We start from the raw sequence: 27165 nt of genomic DNA, 5'->3' as shown, positions 1-27165 counted from the left end.
AGAGGGATCACTTCTGATTTGGATGCTGAAATATACTTTGATGTCCTTACATGTTTTGTACAGGCTCCAAGTCCTTTGTGTCTCACAGCAAAATCACAGCCACACGCTATGCAGTATGCAAATGTGCGTCCTTTTCATCCTGATGCTTTCCTAATGCAACACTTCCTGGGACCGTGACTATTTTTTTTCTGCTTATTTTTCTTCTCCTTTTCCATTTTAATTTATGTTGGGTTTTGTTTTAGGCATGCGGGCGTGTTTTGTTTTGTTTTGTTTTGTATTCCCTGGAGGAGGGGAAGGGATTGTGTGATTTCTTCCATGTTCCTTTATCCAAAATATTTAAAAATAAACACTTGCAAAATATGTTACTTTTCCCTTTCTCTCTTTTCTAAACAGTAAGCAACAAATTGTAACTAAACTACTTTTGGAATCATAATGTTAGGCTTCAGAAAGACTTAGTATTCAGGAATCTGAAAACATTATTGCTCTTGAATATACAGTTTTAAGCACTGAGTGAATACAATTCATGTTGTCCAAGTTCCTGAGAATCAGTCTGCCTTTGAACAAATAGCAACGTACTCAGTGGTAACTGTCTTCTCAGCGGTACCTAATGTTTTACGAGGATTACAAAGACTGTCAGCAAAGCCTTTGTGCAATGTTCCTTGGGCAGAACACCAGCGTCGCCCCGCCAGAAAACTGTTCCCTCCAGCTTTTATTGTTTTGTGCTGCCAGTGGCTGGTGGCCTCGAGCATCTCATTGCATTGGTCTCTGGCAAATCTATAACGATGGGGATGGAATTATTATTTCTATTTTGCAGATGGGAAGCCAAGGCCCAGAAAGGCTAGGTGACTTGTTGCAGACCCCCACAGAAAGTCTTTGAAAAGATTGTTTGCTGAAGCTGCATCCAGGCCTGAGGGCCAACACGTCTGTGTAACTCACTGGTTTTCTATCACCTAAAAACATTGCAACCTCCTTTCCTACTGAGAAGATTTACCTTGCGTATTCCATCTTCCAGCCATGAGCAGAACAGAATTATGATAACTAGATAACTAAATACCATAAATCTGACCTTCTGGGGCGTTTTTTGGATGTTTTGATTTTCTCAATGCTCTAGCACCACACATGTTTTCTTCTGTCCCATTCCGCAAGCGGGAAGGCAGTTGTGGCACCACTGCCAAATATTTAAGCATTAGAAGGTTTTGCTTTCCTTTGCTCGCACCTTGGACGACTGACACAAGGGTCATGCGGAAAGAAAGGGTAAAGGATTATTTAGTTAATAGTTGTAGTGTAAAGGCACAAGGAAATTGAATTTAGGTTACACAGGGATTCGTGAACGGGTATTTCCTGATGGCTCACAGATTGATTTTCAAAACTTACCGTTGTCTGGGCGTAGTTTCCTGTGTGAGCTACATCCACTCTTTGGAAAGGCTCTTACACCACAAAAGACAAAAAAGGTATCTTAGTGGTGACACGTATTAGGCTTAGTTTTAAATACTAGTGTATGTCAGTATTTTAATAAGAGAAGGGGATGAGAATAAGACCTCGGGTCAGGGTCATCTGTATCTTTATACTTAAAATATCACAAGCAGTAACGATCCGAGTGCATTTTCACTCATTTTGTGTGCAATGAATATTTCAGTTGTTTTATGCATACAGAATTACACCCACAAATGCCTGTTTAATGACCTGCAGCTAATGAAAATCGAAGCAATGAAGATGTCATCTCTGATCCTTTCAAACTTACATCATACAAACGCCTTTAAATCCTATGTCGCTTCTCTGGAGGAATCTGTTAGCGATTTCTCTGAGCCTGAGTAAGAAGCAGTGAAAAGCCCTTTTCTCCTGGGCATGCTTACTTTATCATGGCTTTTACCTCACTATTGTGTCATGCCCTGCCGTAGACACTGCGAGTCTGATCCTTGCATCTCAGAGGGACACTTACACATGGGTGTAAAAGACTACACCATCCAACGAACGGCGTCTCACACCCATTTCACATGAATAGGGGCAGATGTTAAGACAAGATACAGCAGGAAGTATTGGGCCCTGTCATTTTAGCGAGCTTATGAAAGCAAACATTTGGCAATTCTGCAGGCACTGCCTGAAGTACTTGTCTAGGAGGTGAGCACCTCGCGGTCTTTAATGTATTTATCCCCATAACACTCTTGAAAGACAGGGGACTCCTGTTATCCCTGGTGCTATGCTTGAAGAACTAAAAGGCTAAGATCTGGTCTAGGAACAGATTTTGTATCACTCTACCTCAGTCAGGGGAAACTCTTTTTTTTGGAAGAAAAGCTTATGCCTTTTTCTCTTACAGGAAAAATATCTCTCTATATAGGCACATAAGTGTTGATGGGATGACCTGCTTAACAATATCAGAGTTGTTTGAATAGTGACAGGATACAACTGCAGACCTGACTAACGCTGTAATCACAAGCCCATTTTGATTCTTCCTTTGGGCTTCCTTATCCCAAAGTATAAAGGCCGTCACGTTCCTAGGTCACCTTTTACCTTTGAAAATCTTTCTCACAGTGACCACATACTACTATCAAAGGAGAAATTTCAAGTTATGAATGAGCTCAAAGTGCTCCCTCAGTGGTTTATGTCTTTTCTTGCACGTGCCGGGCTACTATTTGATTCCTTTTCGCTAGGACTTAATCTGGGGCCTTCCTCATTATTTTGTAGAGAGGATGATTTATAGGAGACATAATAAAAATCCTCAGAAGCCAGGAACTGTCAAAAAAGAATTAAAAAAAGAGGTCTGAAAGCAATTTTGATACAAGCTTGAGAGCTGGAGTAAGAGGCACAGGCAGCAAGGGGAAACTTATTCAAGAAATAAAGCAGAAGTCTTAACAGACGCTGCAAGATAGAGGCATGCAGTGAAGTCCGCAATTACACCTGCTCGATGGAGATACGAAAATTCAGATATAAAAAGCTTGCTTTGAGGGCCTTTTCAGTATGGGGATATAGAAATATAGATAGTAAGGCTGTTTGTCTCAGAAACGTAACTGCCACGAAACTCCAGGTACTGTAACAACCCACGAGGTTGGTGGCATCAGCTAGTAGAAACAGGAGGATAATTTTTTTCTAACTCAGCTCCGCGTCCGTATAACAGAGTGACTAACACTGCTTCTCTTTCATCGCTGTGAAGAACAGCCATGAACGTGAATTGGCCACAGGCAGGCAGAGGAAGGGTGTTTACAGAGTGCAACACGGCTCCGCAGAGCCCCAGCCGCGGCAGAGGGGCTGCGCCCTGCCTCGGGAATTGCTGTTCGCCAGCTTCACCCCTTCCCCAGGGGAAGGAACGGGAACCGCAGATTGCACGGAAAGCACTGTTTTATACTTAATCTGGGATTTTCATGTGGCAGTGAGAATATCAAAGTAAAATCACAGAAGGGCATGGTGGAAAATTTGCCAATGTTTAAAAGGAATGTGTAGTTGCTACTGGGGGTTTTATTAGGAAGAAAAACGTTTTTGATTTAGCTGTGATAATGTGAAAGACAAAGGAAACTATGTGATGGTGGAAGCAAAAAATGGGAGTATAAAAGAATCAGAAACAAGCTGGTACTTCACACTGGGACAGTAGGGTATGTCGGGCCAAGAGTTTTTGTGTAGAGCTGATCCTTGCTTGTCAACTGCGCTGGTATCCTTGTTGAATGTTATGAGTAACCTAGGATGTTTTAGTCCTGAGGCTTTTCAGGTTTGTTTGTTATCTGGTCTGTTTGTGTGTGACTTTATTTTCAATTAAGGCTCTAGAGGAAAGAAAGCCCATGCCGCTGGCTACCTCTCTGGAACATCAGACAGGGCTTATGAAGGCTCCTTCATGCAATTATTTGTGTTTTATGGAGGAGACAACTTGAAAATGAGTATTGCTCAAACCTGTGCGGTGGACCAGGCTTCAATTTCTGTCTTTGCCACGGGCATCCTAGGGGAATGTGAACCAGGCTCTACTTCAGATTGTCTCTGTGACCACACAAATGCTGCAAAAATTGCATTTTTTTTTCTTTTTTTGAGATGGAGCTATATAAACCTTCCAATAACTTCTTTTTTGGGTTCTCTATCTGATTCATTCCCACCCCAAGTATATTGAGATAGCCATGCTTTTTAAAACAGTTAAGGGATGTTTAAAGCTCAGAAATATGTGTATCTAGAAAAAGAAAAAAATCTTGGGCGAATAACAAGAACAACGCTAGGGACACCCTGACTTTTAAGAAGATTTCTGTTAAAAAAAAAAAAAAACATAACAAATTTGTAAAGCTCTATGTCTGACGAACGTTTCAAACAGACTTGACATTCTGGCAAAATAAAGCAACAGACACTGACACCTCAGACGTACCTTGTGGGGGCATCATAACAACATGTTTAAAGACATGTTCCCTCATGCAGTTGAGCTGCATTAAATAAACCACATCCTGAAGAACAGAAGGGCTCTGAAGGAATAAGGTTAGAGTCCACATGTTCCTCTGATTCTTTTGGGTTTGTATTAACTCGTGGCCCCTGCTTGATGTGGCAAGGCAATGATCTGTTTCAGAAGTACAGAGACAAACCTTCTGGCTACTAAGGGTTTATTTAAATATCCTTTGAGCAATAAACACGTTGGAGTAAATATTCTGGCAGCATTTCAGCATCCTGAGACATGTCTGGTTCCCTGGCAATTTCAACCTCAGTGTCTAGTTTTAGTTTGATGTAGCATTTTTTCCTTCCTAAAGATTTTAGGTTGGAAGTAGAGGTGCTGGCCTGGTAGCCAGTCCTGCAAACTTTCAGTCCCTGTCTCCTGAGATGCTGAGACTTTGCACAGGATCAAGACTAAATCAGTATATTTATCTAAAGCAGGATTACTACCTGAGTTTGCTGTCTCTAGGCTTAATGGTTTCAAATATCACAAGCCTGGGTCCCAGAAATCACAAGACTGAAGATATTTATAACTGAATCCATACGCATAGTCCATATACATGCAGGTAAGGCAATTAGTTGCTTCCACATGAGGTCTAGCTGTTATAATAAGGTGGGAGACAACTTTAACTCCTTCTCTTCCACAGATGAGGCAGAATGGAAAGGCACTGATATTACCTTTTGGCTAGTATGGAGGAAGAAAGCATTTACATATACAGAGGTACATGGTCCTGTCAATGCCATAACAGAAGAGTGGTTCAGGGAGATGTCTGTTGCACTAGTAAGGTAAAAGCATAAAGCGTCTTCTCTGCTCCATCACTAACCTAGGACCTTACATTGTCCCACTTGTTGCTGACATAACAGTTAGCAAGAGCAGAAACAGAGACTGGCATGCTTCAGATCCCATATCCTACAGATCAAATGGATACGAGCCAGCCAATGCCATTTAGCCTAAGAACCGCAATGCTCTATACGGCATGGATAACAAAGATGGAATAGGCATAACCAACCTGGCCCACGACTCTCTGTTTATTCTGGATTTTGGAGTCAGGTATGGGGAAGAGTTTCTCTTGTCTCTATTTCACTGAATCACAGAACGGTTGAGGTTGGAAGGGGCCTCTGGAGATCATCTAGTCCAACCCCCCTGCTCTAGCAGGGTCCTCTAGAGCACGTTGCACTAGATCGTGTCCAGACGGGTTTTGAATATCTCCAGCGAAGGAGACTCCACCACCTCCCTGGGCAACCTGTGCCAGTGCTCTGTCACCCTCACAGTAAAGAAGTTTTTCCTCAGGTTCAGACGGAACTTCCTGTGGTTCAGTTTCTGCCTGTCGCCTCTTGTCCTTTCGCTGGGCACCACGGAGAAGAGTCTGGTCCTATCCTCTTGACACTCTCCCTTCATTTGTATGAAGGGAGTAAGGGAAAAAAAGCAACCGGTGAAGAAAGAATTGGAAGAAGAAAACGTCCTGAAGTCAATTATTTAATACATACCTGATGCATCTTATTAAGTCACCTTGTTATTTTCCCACATTTTCGCCACAAGCAGATTTATTTGCATTAAGGAAAACCCAAGGTACTATTTTCAGGCAAATCCCCCCTGCGTTTATTTTTTTTAAATAAAAGATTAAATCCATACAATGTTTAAACTTTAATGAGTGCAGGTCTGTTCTAACCAAGGGTGATTTGTTATCCCAAATCCTTGTGCCATCATATTAATGACTGCTTGCACCAAGGGGCATTCAGGGTAATCCCCCATCTCTAGCAGTGTCAGCTCTGCAGTGATTGCTATGTAATTAATTGGAGACTGCTGCTGGAATGAGGACATTGTAATCTGATGCATAATGAAACTTATTAATGGTGTCCTGCATAATTTATGGGATCTAATCATTCTAATGTAGGTATAAGTATACCATGTAAACAGTTTTCTTTCATTAAGTCTATGAACTAACATGCCGTGAGAAATTAAGGGCCGGGATCTTTAATTTTGCCAGCTGTTGTTGAATTGGCCCATTTTAGCAGAGATATAGGGGTAATTGATTTCCTGTAAAACCCTAAAAGCAGCCACCACTGCAAGGAATATTTGCAAACATTCCATTATACGGTATTTGCATTCCCGTTGCGCTTTATCTGACTGAGACTTGAAATCCCACTGGGCCAAGTGCTGTATAAACAGCGGCAAAGAACAACTCCCACCCCAAGGAGCTGACAGTGTAAAAGGGCAAAAGGGAGCCAGGAAAAGGAAACATTATTTTCTTCCTCGTTCTTGCATGTTATATCTTGAAGAAGGGAACAGGAGCACCGAGAAATTAACAACTTGATGCACTAAAGTATTTAAACTGTTACCTTCTGCAGCTGACTATCACTGTTAAATTCCTCAGCTGCTTAGAGATGCTTATATATTTAAGCACCTAACTGAAACAGAAGATATATGACTTAACCCACAGTAAGCAGATGAACCGGAATTTGAAGTGGCGTCTTTTTAATCCCAAACTATTTATTTTATAAGTGGTTTTCCAAGTAAGATTGCTAAATCACCCAAGTTAAATATAAATAAGTGCAGCCACAAGCATCCCCCACCTAGGCTGCTAAAGGAAAAAGTGCTGCAAACCGAGATCATGTATGCCAAGCTTCAGCTTTATTTTAATTTTTATGGTTGTCGTTATGAACACCTGAGTACAGTGGTTTATAATGGCACTTCTGACAGGCTGTTATAACTTCAATGGCACTAACAATACTACTATAATTAGTGACTTTTGTATTGTGTTAACAAATGCCAGAGTGTGCTACCAGTCTTCCAGCTGACTTACCCAGGTTTTAATTAGTGTCTATCTTTCTTTTCTTTGTGGAGACATACACTTACTAAAATGACTCAATGCTTTGCACCATGTACAGGTCAAAATATCCACCTGTCAAGTGGGTTTAGAACTGCATGGAAAGAGGAAACTACTTGCGACATTTTATTAATGGAACAGATTGCACATTTCTCCAAATAGAAATGGGAGGAATTGTGTGACAGATGGATCAAAACCTTCCAGTTCTTGAAAACCAACAGATGAGACAGACTTCTCTTATAGCACTAGCTGGATTGCAAGATGCTGATTTAACTAGACCTGAATGAATCTTCTGCCCCTTGGCTCTGAACGTTCATAAGAGACTTATGTATCAAATTATTTTTCCACATCATACTTTACATCTTAGCAATATGGATGTGGTGTGTGGGAGAGAGAATGTGTGTGTGTGTGTGTATATATCTATATGTATATACATACACATTACTTCATATATAAGCATATACAGAAGATTATCATTGCAGCATCCTAGTTTATACTTCAATTTACACAATAAAAATAATTCATAAGCTGTGTTGAAGTTGCCTTTAACCTATATTAAAGTGCATATAATGTCATTATATCTATGAATAAATTATATTTTCTAAATTACTATAAAGTGCTACCCATTAAAGACTTAGAGACACTATAGGCAAGCTGTAGGTTTTAGCTTTCCAAAATTTTGCTGGTTCTTGAAACACCTATCATTGTACAGTAGCTGTTGTAAAATATATGAAGAAGTGCACTCATGTAAACTGCATCTGGAACGGAAGAATTTCTTTAAACTAATTATTAGCTACATATGAGTCTTTGCAGTCTTCATCCTCCCAAGAGTTACGCGGTACTTCACCTAATAGATAGCTTTACATGGTCATGGATGTGACATTCTTCACCGTTGTCTCTGTGAGAGTAAGAAACATTATTAGTTTGAGTACTTCTCATTGATTTCAAATACATTGTTTATAGGGTCTAAAGCCAAAGAATGTGTTTAATTTTCTGCACTTTTTGTGCATAAAATATATTTGGCATGCACGAGGAAATGTTACTTATTCATGAAGAAACATATTGAGAATTTTTTTGCTCTAACTGAAATGGGAGAAGCTCAGAGAAGCTGTTGATGCCAATAACACACATTAAAGAAGCAGTGCCATCGAGATCTTGGGAAGAAGAAGATGTCCACATAATACTCCCAATCTCTAAGATGAATGCGATAGATAAAGCTAAGTGAGGATTTATCCCCTGGTATTCCTAGGACGAGCAATAGAACTGATAAAAGCACTGAAATAGTTCACAGGAACTATTGTACAGGAAGATGAATTTCATATTTAATGTGTGATTTTAGCACAGTCAAGTTAAGGGCTTGACACTTCGTAAAAATTCGATGGCCTGTTATGCAGAAGTCATAATAGTTCCTCCTGGTCTTAAAATCTCCGAATCTGGGATTTATTCCCAGATAACTGTTCTTGTGGGATGTATGTTTCTGTTGATGTAATGGAGAGAAGATGGTGAAAGAAAATGGTTCATTGCCAATCTGAGGGTTCACAGAGTCATTTATATAATACAAATGAGAACCAGGCAGGCTTTAACAGTTTCACTGTTTAGCTGTTCATAGTAGTGCTCCATTTATTAGGGCTTTTCTAAGAATAGGAGGAAATGTGGTAGAGGATGTCTCACCCTTTGACGTCCCAGGAAATACTAACGTGCTTAAAGAAGTGTTAAGGACATGACATTGCTAAGGCACTATAAGATGTTCCTGCAGCTCATGAAATACTGCATTAGCTTCAGTGCTGTTTGGGGCTTTGCAGAATAGTGCAAGACAACACCTGTGCTCGGGCTCATGAATTACATCCGACTATCTTTGTATTAAGTTGTATCACAGTGATATAGCATTTGGTGGTAACCAGTTACGAGGAAATTCCTGTGACAAAAAAGTTAACTCCATAGAAAATTGCAGTTATATTAACAGGCTCTAGTGCCTCAATGACTCCTTGCTGCACTCTAAATTGTATGAAGTAGTTTATGACCTCTTGCTCTTTCTTTCCTTCCCTTTTTAACTTTGCAATGCTTAATAAAAGTTATAGTCAAACTGTTATATTGGCTTAGAAAATAAGAAATTAATTATGAACACTCCATTGAACGCTGCAAGGGTACAATGTCCACAGTTTCTTTAAAGCATCAGTGAGGTAATTTCACTACTGCCAATTGAGCATGTATATAGAACACATCTAAATGTGCTCAGTCAATGAATCCCCAGAGTGTTTCTGCTTCATTTGCTGTTTACATGATGACCTCAGTAGACAAGTTTTAGCCTGATGAAACGTCTGCTTCACATACCGCCGCAGGCAACAGCAGAGTAGATCTCTGTGATTTTTCATGATATACTCAGAATTTGGAAGTATCACATTAGCCTGCTTAATCCTACCACATTAGACATCACATCACCTCTTGCTGAGTTAACCTCCCAATAGCTTCTACGGTGCCATAACAGCACTAACAAAGTGTCCCATCTCCTCTACTTTCCATTCTCAATCAGCTGGAGTCAGAGGCATTTTCACTGATGTCTCATGGACATATTTCAAGTATCCCTAATTCTTGACTTTGCATTCGAATGGGCTAACTACTTCACTCTCTTTTAATAGTATCATTATTTGCCTCATGAATCACAATGTCAAGGAAGCCCATGATATTTAAATTTTATGACACTGCCTTGCAAAGTAACAACGTTCTAACTCAGCACAAAGGGAAGAGCAACATTTTACCTTACATGAACTGCACTTTGGTTCCCAGAAACAGCTCCCCGGAGAACACCGCCTGTCCAAATTATTGCCTTGGGTATTCCACCATGGAGTTTTGCAGTGCAAATAACACTAACTCATCTTCTACTCATAAACAACAATATGGATAAATAAATGACATAAGTTAAAATTTCATGATATGTGATACCATTTGACAGATGCACTCTAGCTACCCTGCAGCTCCATTGGATCACTCCAACTAAGCACTGCTTCACAATACTTCACTGGCTTTACTCTGTAATCAAATGGGCAAAGTATCTTTCTGTTAATGAGGTAGAATGTTGGAGCTTTCAGTGTCCCAGCACAAAATAATGACATATAACGAAACATACGTGGTTGGCATATGCTCTTTCCCCCCCCTTTTTCATTCATCTTTCATTTATTAAATATTAAGGAAAAAAGGGAACTTTCTTTTATATAAGTTTATATATAAGATTATAAGAACTTTTAATTCTCAGAGGATCTATAGTTAAGAAAAGCTACATTATGCTGAGTATCAGAGGGCAAATCTTGCTTTTGTTAAGGTCTATTAGATGTGAGTAATTGTCTGAAGAAGTAACTAAAGACCCTCACTCAAGGCTTTTAATAGCAGCTAACATACATCAAGAGGAACTGTCCTCTAGGGAGCAATGGTATACTGACAGAGGACGGAACTAAGTCTTCTTCTCTAGTTATAATCCCTAACTTCTCCAGTTCTATAGAAAGAATGTCTCAGTGGGAATTAGATAAAATTTGCAATATGCAGTGGGCAACTTAAAATGAAGTAAGGCATGACTGACTAAAATCAATTAATTCTTGCAGATAAAAATATGATTCTAGTAGTGTACTGGTTTGATAAAAAAAAGACCATCATCGTCTTGTACTGTAGCTCTTACGAACGTCCCAGATAGAAAAAGAGTGACTTGGCAATTTAACAGCTCTTCTGTCTTTCTGCTTACCTACCTGTCTTTCTGCTTCAGAACAAGCAGCGGTGCTTAAGCCACCAAATCGTTCCCTAGAAGATCCAGAATTTTTCCCCTGAGTCCATCAGAGTTGCCTTGAATTTGTGTGAGTAACACAGAGAGCAGAACTGGGACCAAGTAATCTGAAGTACTGGGTGGAATGGGGCAGGAACATTTTCTGGAGAATAACAATTAATTATAGTAGGCAACTATTAGCAAATGAAAACTTTCTGTTTTCTTCATCAGAAATGGCATAGTTTATGCATGCATTGAAATGTAACATACTAAAAAAAGATTCCTGGAATATAACATACTAAAAATGAGTTCTAACCAAGGATTTAGATGACTCAGCATCTTCACTAGTTGTATAACACAACGAAACATCAATGGCATTGAAAGAATCATGTCAACAAGAACTTGGCTATAAACAACAGAAAGCCGTTTCAGCTGACATATTGCTGGAGGAAGATTGTCTTTTCCCAAAACATTCATACAGAAGTCTCTTTTAGTGGTAACTAGCACTAAAATTCAGGCTATTTCACACCAAAAATACCATGGAACTTAGTCAGGAGTCTTGAAGCTCTCAGAGACTTCCACACAGTTTTATGTGCCGGATCTTGCAGGATCTGAGTAGTTTCTGAGATTTTCAGCTCACAGAAGATCAAGTTTCATTGTGCCAATCTACCCAAATTTTTATCTTTGGCATTTTTATGTAACTATCCAAATATCTATTATTATTCTCCTTGTAACTGATGAGAAAAGTGAACTTTGTCTGAAAGTTCAATAACCAGTGATTCCTGAAAGTACTCAGATGAATCCCATTCTTATGGCCAGTAGAGAGAACATTCAGAAGCAATTATCCCAATTTTTAGATACTTATTTCAGGAATAGGATAAGTCTTCCCCTTATTCCTGTAAAGATCTTTTTCACTATCCATAAACTGTTTGAAGGAGTCAAGAAAAGTTAAACAAGAGGCTTAACTTGCAAACAGTTGGAGTTAGATGGAAAGAATTCTACCCAGAGTAATGATCATGATAAAGATGATTAAGTCCTTTCGATGGCACCTTTATTAAAAATAATGCTGAATATACCATTTACTATTTTTTAAATACAACTTTTATATTCAACAGGTACGGAAGATATACAGCAAGTTAAACCATGACAGCTTTGTGACAGTTTATGCACCCCAGAATATATAGTCCTCTACACAGGTACAAGCTCCTGGACCAGACTTCACTTTGGAAAGCTTGCAGTGAGTTCACAGTGATTTCAACATATCCACTGAAGGTTAAAAAAAAAAAAAAAAGAAAAACAAAAAAAAATTTTTTCACATTCTGTCTTGTAGGCAAGTCTGTATTCCTCTTCATGGAACATATTTCTGTGGAAACTGCAGTTCTAATTTCTTCTAACAAAACAGAATCCTACAGCAGTTCAAGCATTAATGCTTGATTTTTTTAAATACTTTTTAAATTCTTGATTTTTAATAGCTCTAGCTATTAAAAGAAGAAAATTTCACAGTCCAGAAGAACAGAATGAAGATGCTAAGGCATACTGGACCAGCTCTTCTGTTGGAGGAAATTGGCATAGCTCCATTTATTTTGATGGTTTAACATCAATTGGTACTAGCTGAGGAACCAGGCTATGAAGTAATAAAACTTGGAATTATTTTTAGACCATCTTCCTCAGGCAGCCTGTTCTCACTTGCTACTTTTTCTCTCTCTCTCTTTTTTTAAAGAAGAAAAATCTATGGAAGAAAGGAACCTATATTCTAGAAATATGCTTTAAAAGTCAATGATATTCAAAACAGAGCAAAATTTTCTTTCATTTATGGACAATTATGCTTTAGAGAACTATTTCCCACTCTAGATCTCAAGGTCTGGGCTGAACCATAGTAAGTCTCTCGGAATCTTTTGGATTTTCGTGGCTGAGTTTTTAACTACAGTTGTTTATTTAAAATGTTTAAACACAGCAAGCCGGGAAAGAATGGGCTTGTATTTTTTCCCTAATCTATAATGTTTCCTAAATTCAGCTCAAAATCACTGCTTTCAACTACCAGCAGTGACATTCCTTTATAAGCAGGGGAAAGCAGTTTGAACGAATATGTTGCCAGACTTCCGAGGCTGCATCATGTTGGTCAGAGTTATTATATTACAGATGATATTTTCCTTCTATGCTATGATGAAGAGCAAATGAAGAATGTTTCATTAGGGTTTGCCATGTTTATGAAGAATTAGAAAAATTACTTTTCTTTCCTTTAACTGTTGAAAGACAGTCTTTACAAGGAGAGGAGAGGAGAGGAGAGGAAAAGAGAAGAGAAGAGAGGAGAGGAGATGTATTATCAGCATAAAATGGATCCATAATTGAGTACTTCGTGATTGTTTCTACACCTAGGCTAGGTTTGCACCCTGTTTCCCGTTTCAATACTAGTCCCAGGTAGCTCACCTGGCACACCATCAGTGATACATGTCAGGATGTGATTTTGGGAAATGGGTGTCATTGTAGTTTCTGACCTTCATTTGTGCCTGTTTCTCCATCACTCAAAGTTGTCGCAGCCTCACAATTTTGCATCTCATCAACTACCATTAGAATTCATCTACCTCTCCTCTGTGTAGGAATGGGACAAAACACCAATTAAATGGACTTATTCCATTATTGTAGAATTTAATACTACATGAATATGATTTATTTCTTTTTTGAAAGAAGCCTTGCTTTTTCTTTTTTTTTTTTTAATTTGGAAATTAGAACATGTAGTGGAAAAGGAAGTTTACAGGGATTTTAAAGGACATGCAGTAGTAGATTCATAGCTAAGGAAATAACCAGAATGCACATATGGCTGTTTCCTGATCTGAAAAGCATCCTCAAATCAGTTTATAAATGTTTAAGTCTTAATTTTCTGTTGCTCACATTGTGTTCTCATTTCCATCATTTTAAAGTCATATAAAGTTTAGTGTTTGAGCTTTTAATCCCACCCTACACAGCTATAAACAAAGAGGGCAAGAACAAAATAATGGGAAATGCAGATTTCACTAATACTTTATCCCGCCTGAGAATGGGAGTTCTGGCAGCTGCAGGTTTAAATGCAGAAGAGATCCCTAAATGAAGCTACATGGCATGTGTATCAGAAGAGTGCAAGACAATAGCTTTTCCTGCAGTGTGGGCCCTTCCAATTCCCATGACTTCTACACCAGCCCAGACTATTCTACTTGTTTTCTGAAGCACTGTTTTCAACGCTGGATTAGCATCTGTCTTTGCTCCTTTCTGACCCCAATCTATATTAGGTTTGGGCTTGTGCTCCTCACTAACTCTGTGTCCTAGCTACTGGTCAGCCCAATTCAGCATTATTTCATGTGGATTTGATAGATGTGGCATCCACTCAAACAGTTTTGAGGTTCAGCCTTATGTTTATCCCCTTTGCTCCTTTACCCACCCCACCCAAAATGACCAGATCACTTGAATAATATTCCTTGTCAGGGAAAATTCACCCATCTAGTGGCCAGTATCCAGCATCTGTTTACATTTGGGGATTGAAGAGAGGCGTAATAGGAACCCCAGCCAATCTTTGCACAGGAGATACGTCTTGGCTGTCACCCACACAGAGCAATAACCTAGTCTTTTGTGTTTTTTTCAAAAAAAAAAAAATTGCACAAGTAAAGCAGAAGAGGATGAGGTGGAAGCTTGGTCCTACCTTTTACCCAGCAGCTCAAGGGCTAGCCCGCTCTCCAGTAACACCGGAGACCCAGGGTCAATTCACTCTTTTGTCTTGCTTTCCAATTCATATCAGCATAGGACTGGAGGGGACATGGGTCACCAAGTCTAGCTCCCTGTTATTGCAAGCAAGTGAATCACTTTTATTATCCCCTTCATAAACATGTGAATCATTATTGTTTTGATTTAGGAGCATTCAAAGCCCCATCCTGCCTAGCCTCAAATGCACTCTTGACTTTTACATAATTCACAACATGAGAACAACGAGAGTCACTGCTGGTATAATTTTCTTCACTGTAGGAAGCTTACATGTCTTAAGATCACTGAGAGATTATACTCTTAAATTTTCTTAGGTTGTTATTAATTAATTTTGCAGCACTGAAGTCCTGGCAGGTACCAAAATGACATCTGCAAACTTTTGCAACATGTAAATACTGCAAAGGCAATTAGGAAGAGCTCGTAAGGACGGCTGTGCTATTTTGAAAAAATAAATGGCAAAAGGTCAAGTGTAGCAAAAATTGTGGTTTCAGAAACTGATATAGCTTTGTTTCCTGAAGAAATGAAGTTTTTAAAAGCCAGCTATTTAAAACCAAACTTTGACCACAGTATCTGACAGGAATCCCTTTGAGACAGGGGCTATGTCTCATTCTAGACCTGTGCAGGGCTTAGCACACACCAGCGTCCTGAGGTTGGTTGTGCCCCTATCCACTATAGCAACATAAGAATACTGATAATAGCAATAATAAATAATTATATTTTTCATTCTTTTTCCTAATCAAATGATAAGATTCTTAATGTTTTCTGCCTAGTTTTGTGTATCAGAAAGATACATTATAACTGCAATGTAATTTCTTTGATTAAATTTGAAGATCAATAGCAGCTCCTTGCCACCCTGTGCACGCAACTAGCACAAAACTATCATTTATGCAAAAAAGAAAATTATGTGAATTTATTTTAAGCAGTGGGGGGAAAAGAAGCAAATGTTGAAATCTTGCCCCCACTGTTTAAATATTTATTCTTCATATAAACAAACGCAGATGTTAATAAAAATCCAACCTTGGGAGAACTGGCATATATGAGGTGCTTTGGTTTTGATCTTAGTCCAGCTGTACTGAAATGTACCAACAGAGATGCAATCACATGTGCCAGTAGCTTTTGCATCATTAATTTGGCTTCTACAATAATAAGGTTTTATGGGTCCCTACAGTGATTATCTTGTGGACTGATATATAAGGCAAGAGTGTTTTGTATGTAGATATTGAAACTATTAATTGCCTTGATGCCATCAAAATCATAATCTAGCCCAGTAGAAATGCTTGGGTATAATGTCCCAGTGGTCCCTAGATACCTGGAAGCTTATTTTAAGTGTGGATTAGCGTATCATATTTTCAGAGGTCAGCAATGATATGAGTATCAGGGAGAAAAGATTTAAAATTGTAATCAAGGCTGAGAAGGTTATATACAAAGTAAAGTAAATAACTGGGATAATACCTAAAATTTTATAGTGATATTAATTGACTTTAATTTTCTTCTATTTTTTTCTTGTGAAAACGATAAATAATTCTTCTAAAAACAGCGCAGTTGCAACAGGGTATCTAAGAGAGCACAGATATAGTCTCTGTTGTTTTGGCTGGAGAAGAAAGTACTGAAATGAAGAAGAAGAAGGTTTCGACTCCTCAGATTGTCTTTCTCAGTGACCAGACAAATCTATCTCTAGATTTTTAAATCATTGCTTGACTGGCCTCTTGCAGTCTGCAGTGAGATTGTGTCTCTTAGATAGTTGCTTTGGATTTTGTGGACTATGATCCTACTCTTCTGTAGAAAGAGCAAGAAGTGAAAACCGTGCCCAAATAGAATATGTTACAGTAATCCCTATTTCTACCCCTTCATCGCTAGAAACTTGTTCCTCACGCTGCTGGACGTAAGTGTAGGAATAGCTCTCAGTGCAAGTGTTTCTGAAAGTGTGAGAATGACATTCATGTCACCTAATGTTAGAGATTATACAGCTAAGTGGTTAGTGGTCTTTTAGTGTTTAGACCTACTTATAGCTAAGGAAGAGAAGCAGGCATCTCCAGAGTACCTAGCTACTACTCCAGTGCCAACCTGCTGGCAACATACCAGATGGCCATTCATGCCATCCTAAGGTAAAGTTATACGTATATACATATATATCAGATGAACTGCAATCTGGAGATTTCTCTGTCCAACAGCTAGCACTTAGACAGCATTTTACTAGAAATGAGATTCATCTAAATAAATATGTGTGTCCATGATGCAGGTGTCTTTAGTTTGTGCAAGTCAGTTTAGGCTCTCTTTGTTTTTAAAGGGAGATCTAGTTGATGCAGTCAATGGATTTTAGGTATCTCACTTGCAGTTGGGTAGGGAGAGGTGAGATAGATAACTCCCAGCTACTGCATTGCCATCTGCTATACCCAAGAATGAAGACAGATAAATCAACATATGACCTCCTGATACAAAAAGAAAAATTTTCAGAATGTCCTACCAGGCACTGAAGCATCTGTCTTAAATGTCAAGCCTGTTGTCATCCTCTTTGGCAATAAAGTTCAGCTGAGGTTTTTCTGCGTAATCTCCTCGATTTCCACAATGTGTCTACTTTCCCGAAGATTATGTCTACTGCAGCTACTTACCACCCTTGATTAACAGGGCTAGCGCTGGACATACAAAGATGGAAACATTACAAGAGCTAGATCTGGAGAAGCACAGCCGTGGAGCATAACTCATTGCAAAACTCGCCTTTTAATTGTCCTTCAGCAAGTTCTTTGCAGAGATTCCTATACTTATCTCTCTCACTGTTTCTCTAACACTTACATAAATCAGCCAACTCAATATTAACTAGCAAATCTATTTATCCAACTGGTGGTGAGGTAAAAAAAGCAAAACAAAACCATTTTCAGTTTGTAAATATTCAAGCACTCAGATGCTTTCCAGTTAGCTATGTAGATAACGAGCTGAGATAAGTGAGAGACAGAGAGGGAAAAATTAGAACCAAAAAAACCAGACTCCCAGCAATCTTCATCGAAGAGCAAGTGAGAAGTATGAGTTAAGTCATTTGGAGACCTATATTGCTAAGATGAAAATAGCATTAAATTACCCGAAAACTTTCCTTAATCTTAACGCTGAAGAGTGCAGGTCTACATAAGCACTTCATCCTTCATTTCAATATACATATTTGAGAGAAGAGGGAATATGGCAACCAGAGTTTTGTGGATATTAAATCCATAAATTTCTCTGGTTTAGCTTTTCAATACATCTAGTAGAAGTGGCTGTGGCCTGTCCCTTCCAGAAGCTCTTTGCCTTCCCTCCATTCAAGCAGTAAATAATATCGGTATTATTTAGCGTGGCATTCCCAGGACTATTGATTTGCTTCCATAGCAGTGCTGATTCTCTGCAGACTTCTGTGCATTGGATCCTGACCAGCTCTGAGGTCTGTTTCAGCCCCTTTTGCTCAAGTTGAGCAATGCCTTACAGATGGTGACTAAGTTGCAAAAGGACAAGAAAATCACTTGTTTCAACTCTGCAGAGTTCACAGATCTGCTGTGAAGGACACAAAATCTCCTTCCCTGCCATTTTACCACCCAGCTTCCCTCTCTCCAGTTTTGTATGGCTTGAATGATATCACGTATGGGGAGAGAGAACCCCATTTTGGCATACCAAAGTCAATTAATCCCATTTATATGGTTAGTCAGCTTTTAAGCTTTCTAGGATGGGAACGTGCCTTTTTGCTCTGGGTTTGCACAGTGCCTTTCATGATGCCATTCAGGTTTCCAGCAAGAGCTCTGAGGCAGGAACAGCAAACGGCAATAGAACTTGTTCTTGTATTTAAATACACATGATTTACCTGTCCACCTACTTCCACTGCTGTAATCAGTGTTAAAGTTATGGGCCATGTCATGCTACCTCCTATGTGTTAGCCAAACCCTCATAAGCAGTCGCTTGTCTTGAGTTAAATTTCTCCCTGCTAAAACCCATTGGTACCAACGGGCTTTCACCAGGGATAAGTCTGGCCCTACATATCTAACCTATCCTTGCACAAGCAAATGGAACAAGGGAACTGAATTGATTGTCTTTGCTTTGATTTGCAAACTGCGCAGTCATCTGCACATTTAATTCTATCCTTTGCATATTGTTTTCTGAGCAAGGACACAATTGACTCCAGACTTGACATCCTTGTGACAGTGCGTCTGTGGCAGCACTGAAAAGAAAGGGGGAAGGAGCAGGGTCACAGAGAGGACAAAAGGAAAAAATAGCTGTCTAAATCATATATCATTAAAGTGATGCTCATTGAATTACCTCTCTCAGGGCCTGTCAAAACATGTGGTGCCCTTGCAATATGATGTGAATTAAATGCCTTCTGGTCCCTGAAATATTGTATTCAAGGCCAACTGTGTACTTTCAGTTTCCCTCTAGTAACTACTAAGGAACATTTGAAACATGCTGATTGACTCCTGCGATTAGCAAAAACAACTCAGAAATAAAGCAGCGTGTGGTAACATTCGAGGGAAAGGCAGGACACGTGTGGGCTTACAGACCTCTGATGATGGTCATTGCTAGTCCGTCCACTGAGATATTGGTCAGCATAGCTTAAATTTGCCCCAGGGAGAGAAAATGTGAGTAGAACAAACTCATTCAATTCTTCTAGTAATTATAGTATTGCTTTTGTGCTCTATGAGCAGGCAAAGGGTGCAGTAATTGCTAGCTGGTTGGGAGGCCTATTATTGATGCGGGACAGTCTCCGCTCTTTCATTGAATGTTAGCTCCATCTGCTTCCTGCACTTGAGGAAGTGAAAGTATTCGACGTTTGCAGCCACCGCCTTAGCGGGCAGCCGGTCAAAATGAACATCATGAAATCCAGCTGCCTTCCAGAAGCATGGAAACAACGCAGACCACCACGCTGTCAGAGAAAAGGCTTCTCCTCTTCTCTCCCAGTGAAGAAGATCTGTAGGAGAGCACTAAGAGGTTTAAGGCCACATCTTCTCTCTCCCCTGAGTTTTGGCTAATTCTCGCAGATTGGAAGAACTTGCTGTTTTGTCCATGGTTACTGCTGTTGTGCAGTGTCGTTGCTTGTTCAGTGACCAAAGAGAGCAAGATACAGGTTGAAAAAATTAGTCCATAGCTGAAAGATTTTTACAGGCATAGATTTCATAATTTAAGTTTTTCAGCTCTGTGTCCATGAACACGCACACTGATTTCTCAGCTGCCCTGTGCAGCCTCAGGAATTTGTCCAAAAACTAATAGCTATAGGACAGGTACAAAAATAGTTAATAAATGAAAAGGTGAAACCTTTCATACAGGGACAAGCTGACAAAAAATACAATTTTCTGCAGAAAAATTGTATAACTAATCATTTTAGACTTATGAACATTTGGAGTATTTTTAATGACATTACTGCTAAATTCAGATATTCAAAATTCATAATCACGTCCCTCCAAAATTGTCACCCTTCAAGAAATAAAAACTGAATACTCTCTTTCTTTTTCGGTCCTTTTTTTTTTTTTTTCCCTTCTGGTTTTGAGCCTGTAGGGTACGTAGGGATTATGCATGTAAGCTTTTCTCCAAGGTTGTATTAACTAGACTTTTATTTTATCTTCCCTTCCTCATTGCTTTTCAGTGAAAGGTGCAGCAGATAGATAATCTTTCTTCATTTTTGAAACTGGGATTTTAAAGAAAATAAAAATATTGTGAAGCCTGCAACAGAAATGCTAAAACCAACAAAACATGTATCCATGTTAATTGCAGCAACTGTGTGACTGTGAGAATAGGCATAATTTTTTCATCTGAGAATCATGGAATGAAAATCTATGTGTAACCATTACACATAGAGGCCTCCCAAGAGCTCTGTGATCTAGGCACTATCACCTCTGGTTTCTTAAGGAAACATATATAAACTGAAAAATATGGAGATGACCTGACTCAACTGAGATGATGCAGAAGATCGGTGGTAGATAGAGAGCTAGAGCTTAAAATAGTTGGTTCCTAGAGCTGTTCTGCATCTAAACTGTCCACAAATCTTCTCCAAGAATCTGTATGTCCCAAATTTACAAACACTATGACATATCCTGTAATTTTATTTTTCAAGGGCTTATTTCTTTCAGACACTAACATCTTGCAAAACATCACTGATTTTATTTTATTTGATTCACAGAAGCAATACAAAACATCACTGATTTTATTTTATTTGGTTCACAGAAGTGATACACGGTATTTTAAGAAAGGAAGGGCAAAAATGAAATCTTTTCTATTCTGTGAACCTTGCCAAAGTCATGTCCAGGAGACGAAGTAATGATGAACAAGACCAGGACACTTGGTGCTCCTGAGAAAAAACTTTACCATACATCGTGCTGTCAGTGCAACATATGGACAGGCTTCCACAAGTGAAGAGAACAATAAGAGCTTTTTTCTTCCTCTTTCATAATATCCCTCTAGTGGTTGAAAGTATCTTTAGCAAAGAATGACTTTTTTCCATGATACATCACTATCTTATTCGGTGATGACTAACAAGCAAATGAGAGCATATTCAGTGTTTAAGAAAAGTGTCTACAAGGAACCTACATACTCATGAACAGCTGTACATATTTTCACGTGCCAGCAGATAGTCTGTGTATAATCTCTTTATATATTCTTACTTGGATAATCTCAGCTTTATAGCATCCTTCCTTGTAATGAAAGATCCATTTTCTTGAGCCAAGTGAGCACCAGCACTCGGGTCCAAGTGTGGTCCACCAATACGCTCCTGTTGCGTGGGAGGAAGAGCCTGGACGATCTAGCACGTCACCTGTTATCCTGGTTGTTGCATCCCATTGCCTCTGAAACCAAAAGTAATGCTAAGTGTTTGGGTGTAGGTAACTTGCGTTAGTGTGCAATAGATGCTGGGATTCCTGGTCTAACACACAAGAACAGGCTACTTCCCATAGTAAGTGTGGTAGAAAGAGACATGTGTCACGCATTTCCATCCAGTAAGCCTGTGGCATTTTCTAAACTTGGTATCTCACCTCTTTTGTCTTCATGCTGTGATCAAATGGGCACAGCATGTAGCTTTTTATCTTCTGCAGTCCCTGATTATTTAAGATTAAACTAAAGATGTTGAGCACTTCTGTGAGTTGTTGAGCACCCTGAATTTTCAGTGATTGAGAATTTAAGGTGTGCAACACCTTTCAAGACTGTGACTTGTCGGAGGAAATTGTGTTGAAAGGAATAAAGATGTCTTGCCCTGTTAATTACAAGTTCAATTAAAATTCAGCCGCAGTCAAAAGTACAGGTCAAGAAGAAATGCAATCAGTATATCTGACATATATAAAAGACAAATGTGCCTTTTTATTAGTTTGAAGGTTAACCTGCTCATTAGATTATAGCAGTTCATTATGCAATTCTGCTTATGTCCGCTGTGTGATATATAACAATCAACAGAAACATTTCAGGGATGAAATAAAAGGAAAAAAAATAATAAAATAACTGTTGAACATGAACACTTAAAAAGATAAACTGGACATAAAGTTCAATTCTGCAGAGCTTGTAAGCTCATTTCATCAAGGAAAAAAATTAATTTCTTTGAGATGCAATTGAAATAGTAAGGCAAGTTGGCTTAAGAGGCTCAGAGATGCAGATTTGGGCTGACAATGTTTATGATGACCATAGCTTTCCTGTTTTCCCCCTTTCCCCTAACATAATTGCTTTTGACTGGGCAAATCATGTTGTTCTCATTGCAATGTCATTGCAATTTATGATTCCATAAGGCACTTGAATAGATTTTTTGTTTTTATATGCTTTGCATTTCATTTTAATGCCACCCAAGGAAATTACCTACCTAAAGCTGAACGTGTTACTTTTTATTAAATACCAAATGGTATCATCTTTTTTTTTTTTTTGCATTTCTTGATTACAATCAAGATGCATTTTAGATTTTATTATGGAATTGCTTTCCTACCTCAATTAGAGTCTTAAGGTTAATTTCCGCTTATGCTTTACACTAAATGTCAAGCTTAAGCAGTTTTTACCCAAATGCATGGGAAAACCTATATGCAAGGGGCAGACAAGTCCCTGCAGGAAGCTTTAAAGACACTGTCAAGCAATATTTTGATCCTGGAAGGGAGGAAATGACACAAACTGCACAAAGACCATTGGGAGATTTACGGCAATTTTAGGTGAGGTGTACTCAGATACCATAACAATGATAGAAGAACTTACCATCAAAGGAAGTACACTATGTACACACACATATATACATGCACTGCAGAGAGAAGGACTCATTTTGTTCCCTACTCCATAAAAGATCCAGCTGAGGACTGCTGTGGCAGTGGCCTGTCTACATGGAATTCACCCAGTTTATTAAAAGCAATATTTTTAACTGAAGTAAAATAACCCAGAACTTCCTCACCTACTCGGAAAGACCAGCAAATGTGGGCAGCCTGCAGAAGCAGCAATATGCTGCAGGAGAAAGGAGAAGAGGGCAGATCTTTGGCCGCTCTTCCAAGTCATTCCCTGAAATCTGTTCTGCAGCCTCCCTCATGGCCCCGCTCCTTGCAAGCCGAGGAAACATGCTGGGCAAAAGTCTGAGAGAATCATATGACGCTAAAAGCCTCTTTCACTGTTACTAGACTCGAATATTTATAATTACTCCTAACATACTGGTTTAGAAAGCTTGATTGTTTACCAGATTAAGATACTTTAAAGTTTCAAGGATCTAAAGAAGAAGAAGAAAAAACCCCAACAAGAAAAACTGTTGGAATAAAAAGACTGCTCATTAATGTATTTGTGATGAATTATTTATTCTACAAACTACAGCAGAATGTAAATAATAAAGCTGATATTACAGGCAGATTGTGAACACAAAAGCTTTGCCACATCCAAAATCTTTCAGATTTGTGAAATGAATTGTATAATACCTCATGACAGTGCAGATTATTTTCTCAAGGAAGGAAATACTGTTTGGGATGGAAACCTCAAAACAGCATTTTTTCTATAGTTAGATCTGATTAGAAAATCAATATTTTTTCCACTCTAGGAAAATTCATTTTTCCATCCAGATTCACTTTTTTTTTTTTTTTTTTTTTGGTCTTTACAACAGGCTAATTTTTCCTGAAGTAATCAAATACTTTTTTTGCAGGAAAAAGAAAAATTTTAATCAAACTCTCAGATTCCAACAATTTTAATGTAAAGTTTTCAGTGCACTGTACTTATAGAAGCAAAAGAAGGTAGCAACATTTTGGAGGGTGAATTGCATATTATATTCATATTCTACATTATGAGCATTTCCACTCACTTCTGAGGAGCTATTAGCAGACACATGCTCTCAATGACTGTAAGAGGAAAGGAATGTTACCCTTTCCATTTAGAAAGCGCATGAGAAGTTAACACACAAGACAGCTACTGAGGGAGTGAAGTGTCTGCATGCAAGATTAAAACATACAAAAAGAAAAAAAATGCTTCAGTCCTTATAAGCTGTTAATGTATATCCTTCTTCATATCCCACTGCAAACTAATGGTTTTTGTAAGAAAAACGAGCACGCACGCATGCACACACCACAACCCTGCATAAATATATACACACAGAGCTGTAAAATAATAATTTATGTGGGTAACCCAATGGGAAACCAGCAGAGATATTCAGATGTAACTGACAAGCAGTAGCTGCAAAGCTTCAGTTCTGATATATACCTAAGGGGGAACATTTTAGAAAAGGACTAACAAGAAGATATCATATTAATATTAATAGCGTTTTATTTCCAAAGGGAAAATATGATCAAGTGCTGTGCTTTCCTTCCTTGGCCGCTTTTTTTTTTTTTTTTTGATTCCAGTGGAAGTTGGAAACAAAATTATGCTAACTTAACCATGTTCCACCCTTTTCACAAAGTTTTCTTAAACTACAGGAAAGAAGTAAGGCATGGGGAGCAATGAGGTTAACAAACCCTCGTATCTCTGATGGTGTGTAATGAACAAGGCTCAGTTCCAAACATTTTTAAACAAGTAAATTCAGTCCATTCCTGTTCATGTACCATAACATGCGCTTTTACAAGGATAAATGTAACACTTACATTAGAAAGGAACAAATGAAATCTTAAAATCTCTGTTTACCTCAATCCTGAATACTTTTATAGTGCTATATAAAATGAGAATCTGTATTTTACATTTACATAAATTTTATCCCAGAAGTTCATAAACTTTTATATAAAGGATTAAATATTATTTGGGAAGTCAGAAAGCCAAGACCTTTTCCCTCTTGTACTAACAGCCTATCAAGGGCAATCTTTCAAGCTTTAGGGCCAAGAATCGAATTTTAGGCATTTTACTAGGTTGCCCAAATTGGGATAGTGTGTCTCTTGGCTTTATCTATAATAAACCAAGAGCAACGAGCAATGCCTGAAGATACGGATTCACTTCAGATCTGTTCACCTGCTCCAGATGCCTCTTTCTTGCCAAGGAAGCCAGACTACCTGAGGTACCACTGGATAATCTAGACACCTATACAATTTTATAACAGATACTGCTGAAAATTGGACAGGAAACTTAGTTCAAACTCAATGAATAAGCCAAATATCTACTTTTACTTTCCCTCCTCTCTCTTTGTCTTTTTCTCTCTGGCCCCAAATTGGGAAGAAAGGCACAGAAATCTTAAAAGCAGTTGCGACATGAGAAGTGGTTCAGATCAGTTAACATTTTTTATTATTAAAAATGACTTTACTAATCTATTTATGTTATATTGTATTATATTGGATTATGTTTATGTTATATTATATTCAGGAAAAAAAAAATCAAGTATAGAAGCTGACATTTTAAAGTGATTTTAAATAATTTTTCACCCTGGAAACTATCTGAAAATAACCTTTGCTTGAAAATAGTTTTCATTTCAATCCCTGCCAAAAAAAAAAAAAAAAAACATTTCTTTTTAAAAAAATACCATCATCAGACCCAATATTTAAGTATCCCCATTGTCCTCCTTCCTTTGCTAAGTACCTTAAACATTTAGCTAAATAGATAACTTGGCTGCGTCATGAAATTGAAATTACTCTGCTACAGATAAGCGCACTAACTCCGAAATCTGGAAGACATATTGGTAAGTCTTATAATGAAGCTTTAAAAATAAGGGTAGCCAAGATGTTCCAGAATGCAAAAGTTTCGTAAAAGATACCTTGAAAGAACATTAACTGAGCTATTACGACAATGCAAAGGGAGCTGTTTTGAATGCGCAAAGAGAGGTTGAAGGTACATAAAGGGCAGTTAACGTGAGACCACAAACTATGGAGCTGGAGGTCATGTACTTCCCTTCCCTGACACAGGCTGGATCAGCTGTACTCATCGGGAGAGCTATAACCTACCAGGAAACTCAGGATGTGGTCTACAGACCTTGGACCATTCTCTTGAAACTGCACTGAATATTTCTATTCGATAGTGGAGAGTAGATCAGAAAAATTACTTGTATTACAGATGCCATATCCATTTATAGTTCACAGAATCAGACATCTCTTTCACAGCATTGGGAAATTTTGTGTTATAACTCGTAGATCCTTTATAGCAGAACTGCTGCCTCTCAGGCTATTCCCTGCTGTGTAGTTGTGCGGTTCAGTACGTCCACCTGCATATAGAAATTCGTGTTTAACCTCTTTCTCCAAGCTGTTCTTTACACACCTTGTTCCTATGTAAATCCTAAATCTCTGCTCCCTCCATATTAACCACTTAGAAATGGACAATATAGACCTCCTCTGTGCATGGAAGTGAATAACTGTAGCACATACGTTTTCATATCCAAGGCAGAGGGAGTGTGGTGTACTTAGAGCCTTTCTTCAGAGCAGTGTAAAAATTACTCCATGAATCTTTCCCAGCCTCTGGCGACTGGAGTAAGAAAGCAGAGCAGACTACTCAGGCTTTCCCGTTTGTTTGCATGCGCATATTGCTAGCACTGCTAGAAACAAACTACATTTTGTCTTCTTTTGCTGCCACTGCTATGACACTTACAGGGAAATAAACAGGTCAGGTCAGCTGTGTCCCTGAGGCCTAGGAAGCTCACTTTCCGCGATGAAGATACTGAAGTGCTAATGAAGACTAATAACTACCTAGAGGAGACCACTAATCATTCCATTAACTAACTGCCGCTACACTGACTACACTGGAAGAAAATTTTCCTAAAAAACAAAATACGTAAACTAAGATTGTGATTATTATAATATATTACACTTACGTAGCATTTTCCATCGCAAGGAGCCATAAAGCACTTCATAAATGGCATTTACCAGAGTGCTGCGGGACACAGATATAACCTTAAACATGGTATGACTGTTCAGAAGTGATTTTTAGCCCAGATTTCCGAGTCAACATGTTACCTTTTCTAATGCAAATTATTATGTACATAGAGAGAAACTAAAAAGCCGAGTAAATTTTTTGTGCTCATAGTTGACATAGATGTACAAATAAAAGTGGCTGGACATTTCCGGGTGACAACCATCTATAAGTTAGCACCCCTGAATGTCGGGTCATAGTTGAAATGTTGCGCTGTCTCTT

Source organism: Struthio camelus, chromosome Z, assembly GCF_040807025.1.
Source record: "Struthio camelus isolate bStrCam1 chromosome Z, bStrCam1.hap1, whole genome shotgun sequence".
In the NCBI taxonomy this organism is placed as follows: domain Eukaryota; kingdom Metazoa; phylum Chordata; class Aves; order Struthioniformes; family Struthionidae; genus Struthio; species Struthio camelus.
Note: the sequence above shows the minus strand (reverse complement) of the source record.